Below are 21,438 nucleotides of genomic sequence, written 5' to 3'. Positions count from 1 at the left end.
TAAAATAAAAAATCTCAAAACTTTACTATGAAAAGATAAAAAAAAAACCACAAAAAAAAGTAGTACCATTCATCACCATGTTATGAAATATTAGATCATTAAAACAAAACCATAAAAAAAAAATGCAAAACAACAAAACAATCCTATATAAAAAGAAAAGAAAAAATAACACAGTTATCAAAGTTTCAATCTCTAACTCCAAAGCAAGGTACAAATTCTAAACTTCAAAAGATCACTAGTGCAAACATGCTTTATGTTTTGATATATTATCTATATATTAAAGAAGAATGTCGGTGCAATTTACAAATTAGGTTTCTGCTTTAATTTTTACACTTTGATCCTTTTACTTTTGTTTGTTTTTTTCTTTCATCCTTTCTTGGTAATACTCATTTATTACTATAGCTATTTGTACCAATAATTAAAGTGCACGTGTCGCTTTTGTTTTCTTCTTTCTTAAGTTGGTTTACGTTTCAACATCATTTTTTTAACTAGGGTCAAATATAATACGTTCATGCCTATTTTTATGTACGTTTTCAGTTGATTTACGTTTTGACGTAAATTTTGTTCGGAAACAAGTCAGGTCAAATATAATACGTTTTTATTCGATGGAATAAATTCGAGTTACTGTATGTTTCGACGCCGCCGCAACGCGCGGCGGGTACAATTACTAGTATAATAATAATATGCCATTTGCGTTACCACATCAAATTTAGGTATGTTTCAATGCGAATTTGGTTTTCACTTTTCTCCATCAACAACTTATCTATACTTTATATTAAAGCAAAACATCTTTTGCCACTTGTCAACCACTTAAACCTATTATTGCCACCTGTCCTTTTCTTACGCCATATTACTTTGGTTTAGGCGCTCAAACTTTTTCTTTTCAGCCGACATATTTTCTTTCCCCCTTTTTCATCAGCCATCACACATTCACAAACCCTAAAACTCATCTAATGCATCGGTGGCGATATCATCTTATAATCCGATTCAGTGCCTATCAAAAGCTTTTCATTTCACAATTATGTTGAATCTATCTATCGATCTCACACTGTCTCTTGAAAAAACTAACCAGTTCTCTTCCCACAATCGGTATTATTACGTGTTCCTGCAAAGAAGGTTTCAATCTTTCATCGCAAACCCTAATCGCAAAGAGTTCACTTAATTGGACACTCAGCAATATGAAATGCAATTTTCTACAGATCCACATGGTAGGGTATGAGTTTAGTGTTTGATTTATGTTTTTAGGTTTTAGAAATTATTTATGAAACTGGATAATTGTGATCAATCGTTACATCTAATTACAAGATTAATGGAGGTTAATCTTAACATTCATGGGAAAAAAAACACCCTTTTATGAAGAAACAAAAAAATAAAACTGACTATTTATGTGTTTATGTTAAGAAGCTGGTTAGCAAAAGCGAGAAGGAGAGGATGAAGAAGCTAGAGGAGGTGAGCAAGAGCATCGAAACCATACAATAAGTTAATGATGGGTTTATTAATCAGATAATTAGGTTTGTGTGATGACGCTTTGGTTAGGATTTTTGTGGGTGTTTAGTTTATTCTGGTTAAAACAGCTTTGTTTTTTTTTTTTGTTTCTTTATTCTAATTATTATTCTTTCTTATTCATGTATCAGATTTTGACCCCTAATCGACTAATTGGATCGGTAAGTTATGATAACCCTCGAACTCTTAATTGCATCTATATTCTCACACTTTTTTGTTTCCGGGAGGTTACACCGCATCTTCAATTTGGATCATGATTTTTGATACACAAGGTATGATTCGTATTACACAGATCACAGTAATTGTTCTCCGGATTCCATCTCTTTTACAAGATTCAATCTTTGGTTGATGGAAAGTTTTGATCTTTCGTTTATTCGAAGTGGTAATTGGTGTATGATGAAGTTACATGTCCAGGGTTTTGTGTAGATTATTAGGCTCCGTTTTGTTGTTTTCAGTTTTGTATATTTTAAGAGGTTGTTGATGGTTAATTAGAGGCAATTAAAAGAGGATCTTTTTGGGGGAATTTGTGGTTTATGTGCCAAAATAAAGTATGGTTGTTGGCACTGGCTTTTCGACTTCATGTGTAATAGTGGAAGATGGTTTTAGTTATGGTGTTTCTTTTGGGATTGAAGAGAAGTCACATAATTCAGAACAATATCAGTTATTCACCATAGTATAAGCACTACAATGCTGATGAAATGAACAACGAGTGGAAGCTTTTATAAAGGAAGTTAATGAGGATATGAGATTATATTAACAAGAACTTTGAATCAATACATGGAGACGGATCAATGCGGTCCATTAAGTGAACGGCCAAAGTGCTTTGTGTCCAGTTCATTGTTTTCTGACAGGTAGTATAGTGGATAATGTTCCAAAAGAAGTAGTACTTTCCTATTTTCTTTTTCAATTTTGATTTCCTGTTGTTATTTATTCCGAATTAACCAGTTTCTGTTTAGATATATTCTTCAGACTTGTGCAGTTGTGCCCATGTTATCAAATCATATATGAGGACCTTTATCATGCACACCAAGTGTTTGAGGATATGTTAAGGAGAGGATATTATCCGGATGTTGTAACTTGCACAATGTCACACCCCGACCACGTAAAACAACAAAACATGGCGGAATCGTCGGGGAGTGTTGTAACAGAATCATTGTTTCATAACACATGGAAAATTGAAATTTTGTTTTATTGGATTAAATGTATTACAATGTCTTAACAAAGAAAATATAACAGATGCCACGTGGCATCTAATTGCTTCTCCAATTCTTTGTTTGAGCGGCAAATGAATAGACGCTACCATATGGCTGAGAATTGGTTTTGAGCGCCAATACCTTTTCTCATTCTTTACCTTCACATAGCTTCTCAAACAATCCGCCCTCAATCTTGCCAAAATTATAAAATCGTTTCCTTTTTCAAATGAATTTCATATCAAAACCCCTAAATGTTCGCAATCATCTACATTTGAGAAAATATTTCTCTCTTCCATTTCATTTTTGCAACTTCTTCAATCAGTTTGAAGGTCACCGCTCTCTCAGGCTCATGAAATCAAAGTATGTTGTATGTCAATTGTTGTAAGGTGTTTCCCCATTTTTTGTTCAAATTCTCCAATGCTACTTTCTCTTATCTTCGTATATTTTGTTGAACTCATTTGCTAATTGTTTATTGATTTGATGTTAATCTTACAATTATCTTCCTCAATATTTTTTGCTCAGATTAGGGTTTTTTTAACCATCCATTTTCAGATTTGGTTACATTCATAGTCTTTAGTTATGGTTAGTACTTATTTCAATTATTTCAGTTAATTTCTTTTTGATCTAACTTGCAAAGTACGTAGCTTAGATGATTTAATTGATCGGATTTAGGAGATCAAAGGTTTTTAATAACGATTTAGTATTCATTTCAAGTTAATTCATGTTATTTTCTTTTTTCGTCGGTGAATCCGTGTTGGATGAGATGTAGTTAGAGGATTGAAAATATCTAATCCATGACATTTGCTTTGTATTGTTAAAATCTTGAACTGTGGTTGTAGCATTCTTTAACATTCAAGTTAATTAGAACCAATATTGATCTGATCGCTGGTTCATTTTTTTTGATTCATTGATGCATTTTGTATGTGTTGTGTTGATCAATATCCGGAACTTGGGTTATCAGTGTCATATTCTAGGGATTGCATTTGTTTTCTTAGGCCGAAATAGTGAATTTGCAATTGATTTAACAAATGTATTTATTTTATGGAATAATATAATTGTTGCAGGATAATCGGTATCCCTATAACGGAACATGAAGAACCAAAATCACCCAATCTACTTGTGGATCGTCCACTAAATGAATATTTTGTAAGCGTTGTATAAAATGTTTTAGGTGAGGGGATAGGGGCTGTTTTTTTTAAGTCACCCTTTTGCCTGAATTGACTCATAGCCAATATGTCGTTTTAACTTTTATGGTTGCAAAACAATTAAAACAGGCTATAATTTATTCAAATGTAGTTTTATCCATGCATTTGTTGGTTTTGTTTGGTTTCATTGCTTCATTTGTCATAATAAAAAAGATAAAAAAGAAAATCGGTATACACAGAATGAATAAGAAAAAAATCTTATAGTGTCGAAATGATTAAGAATCAATATTATGTTTTTAAATATTTTTAAAGAGGCGGTGTATTGGTTTGGTCAGAACCTGTTTGACCGAACCAAATTGATTCACTGCTACTATATATGCATTTTGATTTTTTTGAGTCAACTTGTGGTTTTCTTGTGTCACACCCCGATTTCCACGTGTCTCACCGGTGGGCCCGGTGGGGGATTACCGTGACGATGTTGGCAACAATATAGTCAAACCACACAATTATATAATGCACAGCGGAAGCATAAGATAAATATATAAATTTCAACCTCTGATTGTAATATCAAAATGTATTACAGGGGTTGAATATATCCACAGTGGATCGTAAGTAAACATAAAGTATTGTTCCATCAGATACTGCAATCAAGCTTGCGAGGCTTATCCTGACGCTAGGGAGCTAATACCAGCCAATTACGTTTAGGTACCTGCACTTAATCTTTTTTTGGGGAAAATACGTCAGTTTACACTGGTAAATACATTCAACTGACACATTTGAAAATGTTTATTTAAAATTGATTTGAATGCACAAGGCACAAACTCTTTTATAACTTGGGAAAATTCATAATGATCTTGTGAACGTTTTACATGTTCTTTTATGCGTTCAGTAGCCCGGGTCGTGCCGGGTTAAAGATTTATAGACACACCACGTTTGCGTAAAACCGTAGTACAAAAACCAACGGCTACGTCTTTTAATTTTTAATGTCGACACTTTATACCGGGTGTACGCCTACACCGGGATGTCGATGGTCGTGGCCATTTCGTAAAATGATGCCAATGATATCCGGGACAACGGTCATTAAACCCCCCAAAGGCTTATAAGCAACAAAACTGTTTAAATGAGCCAATCATATTTAATCAATTAACCACCTAAGCGATGGAATTATATAATGCTCAATCAAGCGGTATTAATATACCGTAACCCAAGCCCATATAGGGGAAATAAGTTAAAGTATTTACCTTTGCAAGTATAAATCCTTAATTTAGATCAAGTCACCGATAGCTTTTACTGGGGCTCCTAATCTGGAACGAAGGTTTTAATTAACCTCTTAGAATCCTAACGGTCCTTATATTAGCCGTAGCTTAAACCGGTTGATTCCGATACATAGATATGGTTAATTCGCACGAAAAGGCGAAAACCGAGAATGGAGTATGATTTGGACCCAACAAGTTCAGTGACTTGTTTTATATGGGTTTATAGTTCATACTCTGGATTTTGGGGTTCAAATAATATAATTTGACCCGTATCGGCTATTGCACGAAAACTAGTTCCATGAGCCGTACCGTGTGCGCAAACAGGCGAAACGGTTAACCATAAGTGTCCTACGCTTATTTCCTAAGTCAATATGCCTTAAAAGTATTTTGGTATCAGTAGGATACCTTCCGTAATGCCCGTAACGAGTTTAAGTTAATATTATGCCCCGTAGGGGCTTTTCGGTCATTTTAAAGACTTTAAAAAGGCTTTTCGAGTTCTACAGGAAATCTGAGTTTCCCGAACAGCTTATAAAGCTTAAAATACTTTATTTATTATTTAAAACCAGTGGCAACTGGAATCGGGTCAAAAGACCTTGTAGAACTCCCGTTTTGGCCAAAAAGGGCATATTCGGTATTCACCGAACCGTAGCCATAACCGCAGGTTATGAGCAAGGTAAAAATTATTAAAAATCTTTAAAATTCCCAAAATATTATTTTACCACAGTGGGTAAAAGTTTTGGTGACGAAAACTTGGGTTAGATGGGCGTTATGCTAATCGCGCCGTTAATTACAAAACTTTCTTAAAAGTGCGCCTTTTAGCATAACTCTCATTCTAGACCTCGGATTGACGTGAAACTTTAAGGACATGCTTATAATTTAATAAGCAAGGTTTTGGTCCGTTCACGTGTCCGAAATACTCGTTTTAATTTTAAAAGGCCGTTACGGTCAACTTTTAGGCGAATGACGGAATTGCGCAAAAGACTCGGATAACTCATGAACCGACCACTGAGGTTTATACCAACATGTGACCTGGTCCTAAGAGAGTCCTAAGGTATATTTATACCTCACTAAAACGGGTCAGAACTGAAGTCAAGGCAAAAGTCAAACTTATGCGACTTTCGGCTCCGAACCGGTTCAATATAGTAAATGATCGATTCAAACGAGCGCAAACAAGTTTATTTACTTATTATCATGTTTTATAAGTGTCAAAACAGGTTCCATAACATATATATTACAGATTATGCATAAATCGCTAAAATAGCTTTCTGTTGACTTTTTAACCGCACGTTTGACTCGACATTTGACATAGTTAGAGTGGTGATCAGGGGGAACCATTTTAGAGGTTTATTACCCACGTAAATACCAACTCATAACCACTTTTGATTCGTCATAAGACTGAACCATTACTGATTTATTGTAAAGTCAAACCGTAGTTACGACGGTTTGGTTTTTAGCTAAATACTAAGCAAATGTGGAACCACAAAGGTTGAATTACTTACAGAAGCTTAAGAGAAGACTTAAGAACACAGGGGAATGCTTTAGAGCTCTTGGAATGATCAGATGAGTGAGTTTTAAGTGTGATGAACTTATGTTCACAACCTTGCTATTTATAGCCAATGTTAAGGTCCAAGATCATCACAACTCAGCCTATACTGATCATGGATGATGGGCATATGTCCCCTAAGGTGTATGGGTCAAATGTAGGGTGCCCATGCCTCATTTATTGGCTCATGATCGTTCAAAAGCTCCAAAAGCCAAGTAGTTACAACAATTCTGCATCTGGGCACTTTACGCGGCCCGCATGGGAGTTCCCATGCACTATAATGCGGGTCGCCTAAAGTTTAAACATTAGGCGTGTTATTTAGGAGGCTCGCGGCTCGCTTACACTTAAGCCTAACCTTCACGCGGGTCGCGAGAAGTCTGTTTTTCAGATTTTTAAAATCTTTTGTCATGATTATCAGAATCCGGTAATTAATAACGAAATCTTTCGTAATGATTTACCTGACCTTTCGGTTTTTGAAGGGGTAACTTTGCGGTTTGGCCCTCGGTTATTTACCGATAGGGGCCTCGTGTTATTTACCCGCATTATAAAGTCCCCGGTTTATTTATTAATTATATTGGAAAGCCTTAACTTTCATTGTTGACGCTTTTAACCCTTCTTCTACGAATTCGATCGTAACTTTCTCGTTTCATATCGAAACTTCGCGAAATTCATATATATTATTTTAGTGAGTGTATAATACCGTTACAAAGTCTTTGGAACGTTAAAGGGTCACTCAGAGGTATTATTAAACATGTTGACACAGTTAACCCCTGTAGTTTGTAATCTCTCACTTTCTTTCGCGTTTTGTTTTTGTACGATCTATAATTTATTCGTTTGAAGGTTTAAGCATTATTTAGGGATACTATACAGTATATTTACCCCTTGTTGACATTTATAACCCTCGAATTTATATACTTTCAAGGTTTGTCAAAATTAGTCCTTTATTTATTATAGATGCCACGTGTAAACAAATGACACGTGTTAACACATCATTGGACAAAAAAATTCGAGGTGTTACATCCTCACCCCCTTAAAATAAATCTCGACCCGAGATTTACTCAAATAAATAGGGGTATTTTTCTTTCATTGTAGCTTCGACTTCCCACGTATATTCAGGACCTCTACGAGCATCCCATTTGACTTTTACAATCGGTACGTGCTTTCTGCGAAGCTTCTTCACCTGTCGATCTTCAATTGACAAAGGTTTTTCTATGAACTTTAAGCTCTCATCTATATGCACATCTGTGTGTGGAATCACCAACGATTCGTCGGCGAAACACTTTTTGAGATTGCAGATGTGGAACACATTGTGAATTCCATTGAGCTCTTCAGGCAAGTTCAACTTATAGGCGACTGATCCGACCCGTTCAATGACCTCAAAAGGTCCTATGTATCTCGGACTCAGTTTGCCTTTCTTGCCGAAACGCATCACCCCCTTCCAGGGTGACACCTTAAGTAATACTTTTTCACCCACTTCGAAGTGAAAATCCTTACGCTTTGGATCAGCGTAGCTCTTCTGCCTATCGCGGGCAGCCTTAAGACGTTCCCGGATCTGGACAATCTTGTCCGTCGTCTGGAAAACAATCTCTGGTCCCGATAATTGGACCTCCCCTACTTCCGCCCAACAAACAGGCGATCTGCATTTCCTACCATATAATGCCTCAAAAGGCGCAGCCTTTATGCTGGTGTGGTAGCTATTATTGTAGGAGAATTCGATCAGGGGTAGGTTTTTATCCCAGTTACCACCTAAATCGATCGCACATGCACGAAGCATGTCTTCTAGCGTTTGGATAGTACGCTCACTTTGACCGTCCGTTTGTGGATGGTAAGCCGTACTAAAGTTTAAACGCGTGCCCAAAGATTGCTGGAAACTTTTCCAGAAGTGAGATGTGTATCTAGTATCCCTGTCAGAGATAATAGACACAGGTATGCCGTGTAAGGCTACAATCTTATCAACATAAAGTTGGGCTAACATATCGGAGCTATACGTCTCCTTGATGGGTAGAAAATGAGCTGATTTAGTCAGCCTATCGACTATGACCCATATTGTATCGTTTCCTTTCTTGGTTTTGGGTAACTTGGTTATGAAGTCCATAGTTACGCATTCCCACTTCCACTCGGGAAGTTCAGGCTGTTGTAGCAAGCCAGATGGCTTTTGGTGCTCGGCCTTGACTTGAGCACAAGTCAAGCACTTTGCTACGTGGGCGGCTACAGACTTTTTCAAGCCTATCCACCAATAATTTGCCTTTAAGTCTTGGTACATTTTGTCAGCACCAGGATGGACTGAGTATTTGGAACTATGGGCTTCCTGGAGAACAACATCTCGTAGTCCTCCATATATCGGAACCCATATACGTCCGTTCAGTCTAAGAATTCCATCCTTGCTAAGAGTCAACTGCTCCTCAGTTACTCCCAGCTTTTCATTAGGATAATTAGTTTCCAACACAGCCTCACGCTGCGCAGCTAATATCCTTTCCATCAAATTATTTTTAACCTCAATGCTCTTGGCATTGATTCGAATGGGTTTTACCCTTTCCTTCCTGCTCAAGGCATCGGCGACCACATTCGCCTTGCCGGGATGGTACCTGATTTCACAGTCATCATCATTCAGGGTTTCCATCCAACGGCGCTGTCTCATGTTCAACTCCTTCTGGTTGAACAGGTGCTGGAGGCTTTTGTGATCAGAATAAATCACAAATTTAATACCATAAAGGTAATGTCTCCACAACTTTAGTGCAAATACAACGGCACCCAACTCCAAATCATGGGTGGTGTAATTCTTTTCATGCACCTTTAATTGCCTTGAAGCATAGGCAATCACCTTGCCTTTTTGCATAAGCACACACCCCATGCCCGTGTGTGATGCATCGCAGTAAACTACGAATTCATCTGTACCCTCAGGTAAGGTTAACACAGGTGCGTTGCTCAGCTTCTGCTTCAGTATTTCAAAGGACTCTTGCTGCTTTGGGCCCCAAATGTACTTTTCTTTCTTCTTGGTCAAAGAAGTCAAGGGTGCAGCAATCCTTGAAAAGTTCTCAATAAACCTTCGGTAGTATCCTGCCAAACCCAGGAAACTACGAATTTCGGTAGGCGTCTTTGGCTCTTGCCAGTTCATGACTGCCTCTACCTTAGCGGGATCCACTTGGATACCACGCTCACTCACAACGTGTCCTAAAAATTGAACCTCTCTTAGCCAGAATTCACATTTCGCGAATTTGGCGTAGAGTTTCTCACGCTGTAGTAATTCGAGAATGCAACGAAGGTGCTTCTCGTGGTCATCTTGATTCTTGGAATAGATAAGGATATCGTCGATGAAGACTATGACGAATTTGTCCAAGTATGGCTTGCAAACGCGATTCATGAGATCCATGAACGCAGCCGGTGCATTTGTGAGCCCAAAAGGCATCACAAGGAACTCGTAATGACCATAGCGAGTCCTAAATGCTGTCTTATGTACATCTTCATCTCTGACCCTTAGTTGATGATAACCCGACCTCAAGTCGATCTTGGAAAAGTAGCTTGCTCCTTGCAGCTGATCAAATAGATCATCGATCCTTGGTAAAGGATATCTATTCTTTATGGTAACTTTATTCAGTTCTCTATAGTCGATGCACAACCGCATCGATCCGTCCTTCTTCTTTACAAATAGGACAGGAGCTCCCCAGGGAGATGAACTAGGTCTGATAAAACCTTTCGCCAGCAGTTCATCCAACTGGGTTCTCAGTTCTTTCATTTCCGTCGGAGCTAATCTGTAAGGTGCTCTTGCTACCGGAGCCGCTCCAGGAATGATGTCTATTCTGAACTCCACTTGTCTATCTGGTGGCAAACCAGGTAGTTCTTCAGGAAAAACCTCGGGGTATTCAGAAATGACAGGAAGATCCTCGATCTTCGGCTTTGGTTCTTCTATTATCACCTGAGCCATGTAAATTACACAGCCTCTGTTCAAACACCTTGAAGCTTTCAGCATTGATACGTCTTCGGGCAATCCGTGATGCGTATCTCCTCGAATGGTAAGAGATTCACCACTCGGAGTCTTTAAAACTATCTGCCTCTTGCCGCAGATGATTTGGGCCTGATTACGGGATAACCAGTCCATGCCTAGCACAATGTCAAAACCCGCTAATTTGAAAGGAAGTAGAGATAAAGGAAAAGAATGGTTCCTAATGGACATTTCACATCCTTCTAGAACAGTTGAGACGGTTTCTATCGTGCCGTCTGCTAACTCTACTTCGTATTTCACGTCAAGGGTTTTGATAGGCATATTTAGTAGTTGGCAAAATTTCTGGTCTACAAAGGATTTATCAGCGCCAGAATCGAACAGTACTCTTGCAAATATATTATTTACGAGAAAAGTACCTGTAAGCACATTGTCGTCCTTAACCGCTTCCTTTGCATCCAAGCGAAAAACTCTCGCATTCGACTTCTTCGTCTCTTCCGCCTTCTTGGCATACTTCGGGCAATTACTCTTTATATGCCCCTTCTCATTACAATTATAGCAGGTTGCATCCTTTATCTTTTTGCACTCCACTGTCTTGTGATCCTTGGACTTGCATAGCCCACAGGATGGAGTCTTTTGTTGCGACTGTGAACCAGACGCAAACCTACACTTCCCGGAGTGAGGTTTCTTGCAGACCTTGCAGTGAGGTCTTCCATCATCTTGCCCCTCCTTCTTTGCTTCCGACCCTCTCTTGCCCTCACCGTTTCCACGGTGCTTTTTCCCAGACTTTCGTGAGGTATCATCCTCACGTTTTCGCTTTTCAGCCTCCTTGTTCCTTAGTGTCCTCAGACGGACAGCATCAAGTGTAAGAGACAAGGAGAGGTCAGTAACTGACCTGAAGGTCGTCGGCCTAGAGGCCTTTACGCTAGCCTTGATCGCCGGCTCTAAACCCCCAATGAAACGGGCAATCCTTCTAGGTTCTGGTGTCACAAGATATGGCACCAGACGTGACATAGTGTTAAAACTTGTCAGATATGCTTGACAATCCAGGTTTGTCATCACCAGTGAGACGAAATCTGTCTCAATCTTCTCGATCTCGTGCTGAGGGCAGTAGTTTTCTTTTATGAGGGTAATAAACTCCCCCCATGACATTTTGTACAAGGCAGACTTACCTGAAGCCTGCACCAGAGCTCTCCACCATGCCAGGGCCTCGCCCTTGAATGACTGGGACACAAACTTAACCACGTCCCTCTCAGCGCACCCGCTGATGTCCACTATCGTGTCCATCTCGTCTAGCCAGGTGATACAGTCAACCGCACCTTTCTCCCCTGTAAATTCACGGGGCTTACATGATACAAAGTATTTGTAGGTGCAACCCTTAGCACTCGACGCATCAGTATATTCTCTATCGCGATGAACGCTGTGCTCAGTAGACGAATGTTTGTCGTCATCTTTCTTGGGTTCAGAGGGTGGTTTGGAGTGTGTCTTTGGTTTAGAGGGTGGTTTTGACACAGTTCTGCCTTGAGACTCAGTATTTTGACGATCAATAGCTGCCTGGACAGCATTGTCAATCAGAGCCTTCAGTTGTGCGCCTGTCAAATGCACTGACGCATTGTCATAGTCATCTTCGTTTGTGTGGCTGTTCTCTCCATTGGGATCCGCCATTGTAACTTGAATCTGTTACAGAAGATAACAAAATTTTAATTTAGGAGATTATTATATGATTGTCTTTTATGACAATTTGTCAACCATGGTACAGAGACCATATTTGGTTAACTTTTTATTTCATTAAATATTAGGATTTGAATATATCCTATTTCAGCTATATAAATAGTATTGGCGGCATAAAGCCTAATCATGATGATGTTTTATAATGTTAGCCGAGATTTCAGAGAATCAAAGGCATAGAGAGTTGAACCGTAGTTCTTTTATCTCTTTCTGACAGAGAGTCATAGACTACCACTGCCTTTTGTCTTTATAAGACAATTATTATGGCCCATAGGCACTACACCTCTAATGGATGTCTTAATATGGTTGGCCCGTAGGTACTACATCACTAAATGGATGTTTTATAGTACTGGCCCGTAGGCACTACACCACTAACGGATGTTTTAATAATATTGGCCCGTAGGCACTACATCACTAATGGATGTTTTAATAATACTGGCCCGTAGGCACTGCATCGCTAATGGATGTTTTTATAATACTGGCCCGTAGGCACTGCATCACTAATGGATGTCTTTATAATACTGGCCCGTAGGCATTGCATCACTAATGGATGTCTTTATAATACTGGCCCGTAGGCATTGCATCACTAATGGATGTCTTTATAATATTGATCACCTTCATTGGTGATTTAACCCGCGATTTATAAATCATTTAGTTGGGTTTTGAAATCCTTAAAGGATTATTGTATAAGAATGACGTGCGTGATTATAACGAATCACATCTGCCATGAATGTTAACATGCGTACAGAGGTTAACAGGGAATCAGAATCTTTTCAGTTAGGTCGTACCATCTTGACTAGATCTTAAAAGACCCCAAGCTAGGTTTCACCTTTTAAGATTCTTTATTTGGGCAGATGAATATAAAAGGAATGGTTTTGATTTATTTTTTATATATTAAAACAAAACTCATAACATATATTCCAAAATCTCAAATACAATTACATATTGCCCTAAACGGGTCTTTCAAATAGTACATACCTTCACAGAGGTTTTTAAAATAAGTGACAAGTCCACGCAGGGACTAATATAAGATAGGTGTCCATGCAAGGACTAAAGATAAGTCCACGTAGGGACTGAAATACGATAAGTTGTCCACGCAGGGACTTATTTCAAAGTAGAAATTACAGCAGTACAACTATTAAGGCTAGTGGTCACGTTTCTTCTTTTTGCCCTTTAGTAGGTTAGCCAAGCCCTTGAGAAATCCTCGGTGGCTTTTCTTCTCTTCCTCGAACTCTCTCTCAACACGATCTAGTCGATGGAGTATTTCTTCCTGTTCAGGAGGAGAGAAACGTGGTTGTGGCGCTTGATGCGGAACTGGAGGTCTGGGAGGTATTGGATACCCATGAGCTGAGTAGTCCGGTGGTCCCATGTTTCCATGTGCTCCGTCAGGGTAGCGCGCATTATATCTTGCCGACACCACATATGGGTCGCGCTCATAGCCGTAGTTGTATTGTGCTTGTGACGGTTCGAACGGGTTGTAAGCCGTTGGACCCGTGTAAGCAGGTATGGGTTGGTCATACCCAAATGGTGGCGAATTTCGTGCAATTGGTGCGGAGTTCGCCTCCTGTATAGGACTTGAAGGTCCTTCTTCTTGTAGTGGCGGATAGTGGCTACTACTAGAATGTCGAGGAGTGCTGAAGTGGATACCCCCTCCTCCTCGTGTAGACATACGAGCATTTGTCCTCCTACGCCTCGGCGGATCAGGTATTACTGGTTGTGTCGGTGGCGGAGGTGGTGGCGTAACTGCCTCAAAGCGTGAATCCTCAGAGGGATCCTGCGGATGTCTCGGTTGTTGAGATGTCTGTCGAGATGGCGTGTAGTACCATTCATGTCGGTCAAACATCGCTTGGAAACTGTCAGGTCCTTGATAGGGCGTTCCATGGAAGGATGACCCATCAGAAACTTCTATCGGATGCGTGGGCGTACCACGAGCTGGTTCAGTTGGATCCTCATCCTCCTCCATGGGATCTTCAGAAAAATGGTCTTGTGGCCCTAATGGAACAAAACCTGAAGGTTCCTGTATGTAGTCAGCCGGATTAAACTGACTTATGTAGTATGGAGTAGGGTCGTCATAATTCCGGTGCGAAACCGAACGTTGTAGAGGTATGAAGGAAGGTTGTGGGTTATTGGGATCATTTTCTGAATCTGGCCCAAAGGAGTGCCGGTAGGATGGCGTCGAGCTGTGCGAAGTGGAATGCCTCGCGGGTTCGTAAAGATCTCTTCGTCGTTGTGGCTCTTCGCTCCTTGTCATCGAAGGATGTCTTGTACCAGATGGCCCAGCTTCGCTATCGTGATGTGTCACGATTTCTCCTCGGCCTCTTCTTCCCCTTCCTCTTCCTCGGAATATAACAGGTGGCATTTTCCTGCTCCAAAACTTATTAAAAATCAAATCGAAAATAAAGACAAAAAGGAGTAATAATCCGAATTTGTCCTAAGTTCTTGTCTAGACTCAAGTATGTGCAATTGTGTCATTGAGATTAAACACAATAGGATAGTGTTTAATTCACTCAATGTTGGCTCTGATACCAACCTGTCACACCCCGATTTCCACGTGTCTCACCGGTGGGCCCGGTGGGGGATTACCGTGACGATGTTGGCAACAATATAGTCAAACCACACAATTATATAATGCACAGCGGAAGCATAAGATAAATATATAAATTTCAACCTCTGATCGTAATATCAAAATGTATTACAGGGGTTGAATATATCCACAGTGGATCGTAAGTAAACATAAAGTATTGTTCCATCAGATACTGCAATCAAGCTTGCGAGGCTTATCCTGACGCTAGGGAGCTAATACCAGCCAATTACGTTTAGGTACCTGCACTTAATCTTTTTTTGGGGAAAATACGTCAGTTTACACTGGTAAATACATTCAACTGACACATTTGAAAATGTTTATTTAAAATTGATTTGAATGCACAAGGCACAAACTCTTTTATAACTTGGGAAAATTCATAATGATCTTGTGAACGTTTTACATGTTCTTTTATGCGTTCAGTAGCCCGGGTCGTGCCGGGTTAAAGATTTATAGACACACCACGTTTGCGTAAAACCGTAGTACAAAAACCAACGGCTACGTCTTTTAATTTTTAATGTCGACACTTTATACCGGGTGTACGCCTACACCGGGATGTCGATGGTCGTGGCCATTTCGTAAAATGATGCCAATGATATCCGGGACAACGGTCATTAAACCCCCCAAAGGCTTATAAGCAACAAAACTGTTTAAATGAGCCAATCATATTTAATCAATTAACCACCTAAGCGATGGAATTATATAATGCTCAATCAAGCGGTATTAATATACCGTAACCCAAGCCCATATAGGGGAAACAAGTTAAAGTATTTACCTTTGCAAGTATAAATCCTTAATTTAGATCAAGTCACCGATAGCTTTTACTGGGGCTTCTAATCTGGAACGAAGGTTTTAATTAACCTCTTAGAATCCTAACGGTCCTTATATTAGCCGTAGCTTAAACCGGTTGATTCCGATACATAGATATGGTTAATTCGCACGAAAAGGCGAAAACCGAGAATGGAGTATGATTTGGACCCAACAAGTTCAGTGACTTGTTTTATATGGGTTTATAGTTCATACTCTGGATTTTGGGGTTCAAATAATATAATTTGACCCGTATCGGCTATTGCACGAAAACTAGTTCCATGAGCCGTACCGTGTGCGCAAACAGGCGAAACGGTTAACCATAAGTGTCCTACGCTTATTTCCTAAGTCAATATGCCTTAAAAGTATTTTGGTATCAGTAGGATACCTTCCGTAATGCCCGTAACGAGTTTAAGTTAATATTATGCCCCGTAGGGGCTTTTCGGTCATTTTAAAGACTTTAAAAAGGCTTTTCGAGTTCTACAGGAAATCTGAGTTTCCCGAACAGCTTATAAAGCTTAAAATACTTTATTTATTATTTAAAACCAGTGGCAACTGGAATCGGGTCAAAAGACCTTGTAGAACTCCCGTTTTGGCCAAAAAGGGCATATTCGGTATTCACCGAACCGTAGCCATAACCGCAGGTTATGAGCAAGGTAAAAATTATTAAAAATCTTTAAAATTCCCAAAATATTATTTTACCACAGTGGGTAAAAGTTTTGGTGACGAAAACTTGGGTTAGATGGGCGTTATGCTAATCGCGCCGTTAATTACAAAACTTTCTTAAAAGTGCGCCTTTTAGCATAACTCTCATTCTAGACCTCGGATTGACGTGAAACTTTAAGGACATGCTTATAATTTAATAAGCAAGGTTTTGGTCCGTTCACGTGTCCGAAATACTCGTTTTAATTTTAAAAGGCCGTTACGGTCAACTTTTAGGCGAATGACGGAATTGCGCAAAAGACTCGGATAACTCATGAACCGACCACTGAGGTTTATACCAACATGTGACCTGGTCCTAAGAGAGTCCTAAGGTATATTTATACCTCACTAAAACGGGTCAGAACTGAAGTCAAGGCAAAAGTCAAACTTATGCGACTTTCGGCTCCGAACCGGTTCAATATAGTAAATGATCGATTCAAACGAGCGCAAACAAGTTTATTTACTTATTATCATGTTTTATAAGTGTCAAAACAGGTTCCATAACATATATATTACAGATTATGCATAAATCGCTAAAATAGCTTTCTGTTGACTTTTTAACCGCACGTTTGACTCGACATTTGACATAGTTAGAGTGGTGATCAGGGGGAACCATTTTAGAGGTTTATTACCCACGTAAATACCAACTCATAACCACTTTTGATTCGTCATAAGACTGAACCATTACTGATTTATTGTAAAGTCAAACCGTAGTTACGACGGTTTGGTTTTTAGCTAAATACTAAGCAAAAGTGGAACCACAAAGGTTGAATTACTTACAGAAGCTTAAGAGAAGACTTAAGAACACAGGGGAATGCTTTAGAGCTCTTGGAATGATCAGATGAGCGAGTTTTAAGTGTGATGAACTTATGTTCACAACCTTGCTATTTATAGCCAATGTTAAGGTCCAAGATCATCACAACTCAGCCTATACTGATCATGGATGATGGGCATATGTCCCCTAAGGTGTATGGGTCAAATGTAGGGTGCCCATGCCTCATTTATTGGCTCATGATCGTTCAAAAGCTCCAAAAGCCAAGTAGTTACAACAATTCTGCATATGGGCACTTTACGCGGCCCGCATGGGAGTTCCCATGCACTATAATGCGGGTCGCCTAAAGTTTAAACATTAGGCGTGTTATTTAGGAGGCTCGCGGCCCGCTTACACTTAAGCCTAACCTTCACGCGGGTCGCGAGAAGTCTGTTTTTCAGATTTTTAAAATCTTTTGTCATGATTATCAGAATCCGGTAATTAATAACGAAATCTTTCGTAATGATTTACCTGACCTTTCGGTTTTTGAAGGGGTAACTTTGCGGTTTGGCCCTCGGTTATTTACCGATAGGGGCCTCGTGTTATTTACCCGCATTATAAAGTCCCCGTTTATTTATTAATTATATTGGAAAGCCTTAACTTTCATTGTTGACGCTTTTAACCCTTCTTCTACGAATTCGATCGTAACTTTCTCGTTTCATATCGAAACTTCGCGAAATTCATATATATTATTTTAGTGAGTGTATAATACCGTTACAAAGTCTTTGGAACGTTAAAGGGTCACTCAGAGGTATTATTAAACATGTTGACACAGTTAACCCCTGTAGTTTGTAATCTCTCACTTTCTTTCGCGTTTTGTTTTTGTACGATCTATAATTTATTCGTTTGAAGGTTTAAGCATTATTTAGGGATACTATACAGTATATTTACCCCTTGTTGACATTTATAACCCTCGAATTTATATACTTTCAAGGTTTGTCAAAATTAGTCCTTTATTTATTATAGATGCCACGTGTAAACAAATGACACGTGTTAACACATCATTGGACACAAAAATTCGAGGTGTTACATCTTGGAAACTGGTCAATCATCCGAAGCTACCGAAGGGGGATAGTATAAGTTTTTTGCTCACCTAATATGTTTGGCCTTTTATGTGTTTGGTCAATCAGACGGTAATGGAAGACAGAGTAGAGACGATGGTTACATAGACGACCAAATATCACCAGCTGCAGTAACTCACGGTCGCCGCAGAACGTTGGTTCTCCATTGCCGTATATGGCCGCTGATTAGCGCATAATCGCAATGGACGCCACCGCCAGAGGCCGTCATGGATAGCCACAACCTTCGTTCTCATGTTATAATCAATATACATAGCATCGCAGGTATTTGTTTATTTATTTATTGTTTGCAATGGATATTGGTTTGTTTTAAAATATTTGTTTTCAAGGTTATGATTTCCTTGATTATCGGTTCTGAATGTTCAGAATGTTATACCTTATTCGGAAATTAACGTTACTATATGTTTATTCACTTAAGGTGTTCGATGAAATGTTCATGTGTTATGAGAATTTATCTTTTAAGGTTATGGGTTGATTAAGAAACAAGGATTTTTGATGAGTTGTTGTTTCAAAAGGAGGTAAAGTTATATAATCCTTTTATATAAGAATTTATATAAGAATTTTGTCATCCCCTTTTTCTTTACAAAATTACAAAATAAAAAAAAGGAAAATGAAAGAAAGGAGACAATCATAAACGACAACGTTCCAGGCTTGCTCACAAGTAAATATAATAATAAATAGTGTCCTTTATAAAGCTTCCTTTAATATTTGGTGTTCACGAGACCGGATTCCAGACACACACATGCTAAATGTTGTAAACTTTTTTGTATTATTGAATTTAAATTTGACTTTTAAGGCTATATATTATCGTTAGGTTTCTAATTTGATTGTTTTTCTTTTTCAGCCTAGAGGTGGTCCAATATCGGTTGCTGAGTTCATGGAGGAATACCTGATAAATCCGAAGGCTGGTTTCTTATATCCATGGCGTGCAAAAGGTGGCTTTATAACCTCTCCTGAAGTAAGCCAAATGTTTTCAATTAAATTTTGAAATGCTAAACTTCCCATTATTGTAGATCCTTAAGTTTCTTTGGCAAAGTGAAGATTAAGACTACATAATTATTTTCACATTATGAGAAGCTAAATAGTTTTTTATTTTATTTTTTTATAAACTATGAGTTGTACCATCTATCTAACTGTGACTAATGATGTCTTTTAGGTTCTTGAATTTCTTGAGTTGTGTAGATGTCTTTATGAGGAGTACTTGGTCGTTTATGATGTGAAAGCGGAAATGGGTGAGATGAGGAAGTTTGCTGGTCGGCCCTCTTCTTTTTAGTATTGAAGTACTTATAAGATATTACAAGTGGCAATTTTGAACCTTTTACTTATGACTACACTAAGCAAATGATATTTCGTGCAACTTAAGGATCAATGGAATGGCATCTATAATTTTTATTTCAATATCATTATACGTTTATATTGAAAAATTCTTTCATTACAAAGTTTATCTCAATGCCAATAGATATTATATTTTGTGTTAAGCCACCCGCGAAACTCGCGGGATCTTAAACTAGTTGCTATAATAAATTATAGTGTCCCAATGTCATTATCTTTTAGCGTACACCCGATCACTTTCCCGAAAATGAATCGGGCGTACAATATGCACCACAGCCCATTACGGCTAATAACTTCTCACGTATACGCCTTCAAAAGACTTATATATCTTGGTTGGTTGCTATAAATTGAAAAAATAAAATTTAGAGCTAACAAAATAAAAATAAAAAGCAACCGGATCCACCGACATGTCGAGCCATGCTTGTGACAATGCAAGTTGTTTGGTAGGCGTCTACCTCTCGATCGTTTTAGGAGCACGTTCGGCATTCTCGTACTTGTTACGGTGCCTTCTCGATCATCCAGCTTTTGAGAAATTGGGTTGGGTTTCGCGTATGTTTTGGGTTTGCGGAAAAAATGGTGGTTGATTTGGTGCGGAATAGTATCCAAAAAAACCGGGAAGCGGTGGTGGCATTGTCGGATGAGGGGAGGTTGGGGTGGTAGGTGGCATCGGATAATACCTAATCTCACCCGTTCGGGGGGTCTCGTCGGTTAAATTACCCCAAAACGGATTGTTTGGGTCCCACGCATTTTGATTGTTAGAAAAAATTGTTTGAATTTTATAGAATGTATAAAAATTATGGAGAATAGATTGTAGAAATGATATGGTTTGAGTAAAAATGGTAGGATATATATAGTGTGAATATTTAAAAGTGAAAGTTTTTTTTTTTAATTATCGTTTCCAAACGGTATTATTGCATGGGGACCACTAAAAAGAGCCGTTTGGCGCTCGTTACTGGGCTAGCGGTTCTTCTATAGCGCCCCCTTTGACGGACGGGAAATGGAGGAGAGGCACTAAAGAAGCTGAGTTGGCCAGGGGTGGTATACAACACCCCCTGGTCTTATGGTCTACTCTACTAGGCGTATTTTTTTTCTTTTGGATTAAGGATTTACATTAGGACGGAATTTGCATTACACTCGACTTAAATGTTATTGACCAATCCCTAATATTCGATAACATTATCAACCGGATTGAGCCTGCACAATTGTTTTATGCAAAGGGGAAACATTTTAAATATGGCTACTACCTGGTTGATGGTATTTACAACGAGTGGGCGACACTTGTTCAAGCTTTTTCGTCTAAAATTGTTGATAAACGAAAGTACTTTCCAAAGAAGCAAGGATCAACAAGAAAAGATATTGAAAGAGCGTTTGGAGTTCTAAAGAAAATATTTCATTTGATTGTCAACCCAATACGGTTTATAACACAAGAGAAAATAATGGACGTCGTCTACCCTTGTCTAATTCTAAATAACATGATTCTGGAGGACCAAGGGATAACTATTTGTCAAAACCACTAAGGTGATGTCCTACGGGGTGAATCAACAATCACTAATGAACAACAACTTCAAACATACAGAATATCAAAAATCGTGAGATACACGGAAACCTTCGCCAAGAGTTGGTCGAGCATTTATGGGTTAGACGACCCAATGATCTTGTATTAGACTAGTATTATTTGTTGGTTGTAGTCTTTTTATTTTAATTTGACATTTTATAAAATTTAGGTTTCTATTAATATTAGTTTACAAATTAAGAAAAAAATAAACATAAAAAGAAAAATAAATTGAAAATTCATTGAAGCCCTCGCTCACCTAGACCACA

The 21,438-nt window shown here is 38.7% G+C and overlaps 1 long non-coding RNA gene across 6 annotated transcripts; it reads left to right on the top strand.

Moving 5' to 3' along the window:
- The first annotated feature begins 856 nt into the window (after positions 1-856).
- LOC110925881 lies at positions 857-19,667 on the top strand. Of its 6 annotated transcripts, XR_004883574.1 has the most exons (6): positions 859-1,208; positions 1,405-1,449; positions 1,635-1,775; positions 18,337-18,549; positions 19,130-19,243; positions 19,442-19,667. It is a non-coding gene; the product is annotated as an uncharacterized LOC110925881 (long non-coding RNA). The 6 variants fall into 6 exon arrangements; XR_004883576.1 differs by lacking the exons at positions 18,337-18,549; positions 19,130-19,243; positions 19,442-19,667 and adding an exon at positions 2,460-2,764 and having other exon boundaries at positions 1,635-2,354; XR_004883578.1 differs by lacking the exons at positions 18,337-18,549; positions 19,130-19,243; positions 19,442-19,667 and having other exon boundaries at positions 857-1,208; positions 1,402-1,511; positions 1,635-2,774.
- Positions 19,668-21,438: the final 1,771 nt, after the last annotated feature.

This window comes from Helianthus annuus, chromosome 2 (genome assembly GCF_002127325.2).
Source record: "Helianthus annuus cultivar XRQ/B chromosome 2, HanXRQr2.0-SUNRISE, whole genome shotgun sequence".
NCBI classification, from domain to species: Eukaryota; Viridiplantae; Streptophyta; class Magnoliopsida; order Asterales; family Asteraceae; genus Helianthus; species Helianthus annuus.
Note: the sequence above shows the minus strand (reverse complement) of the source record. Positions and strands in the feature narration are given on the sequence as shown.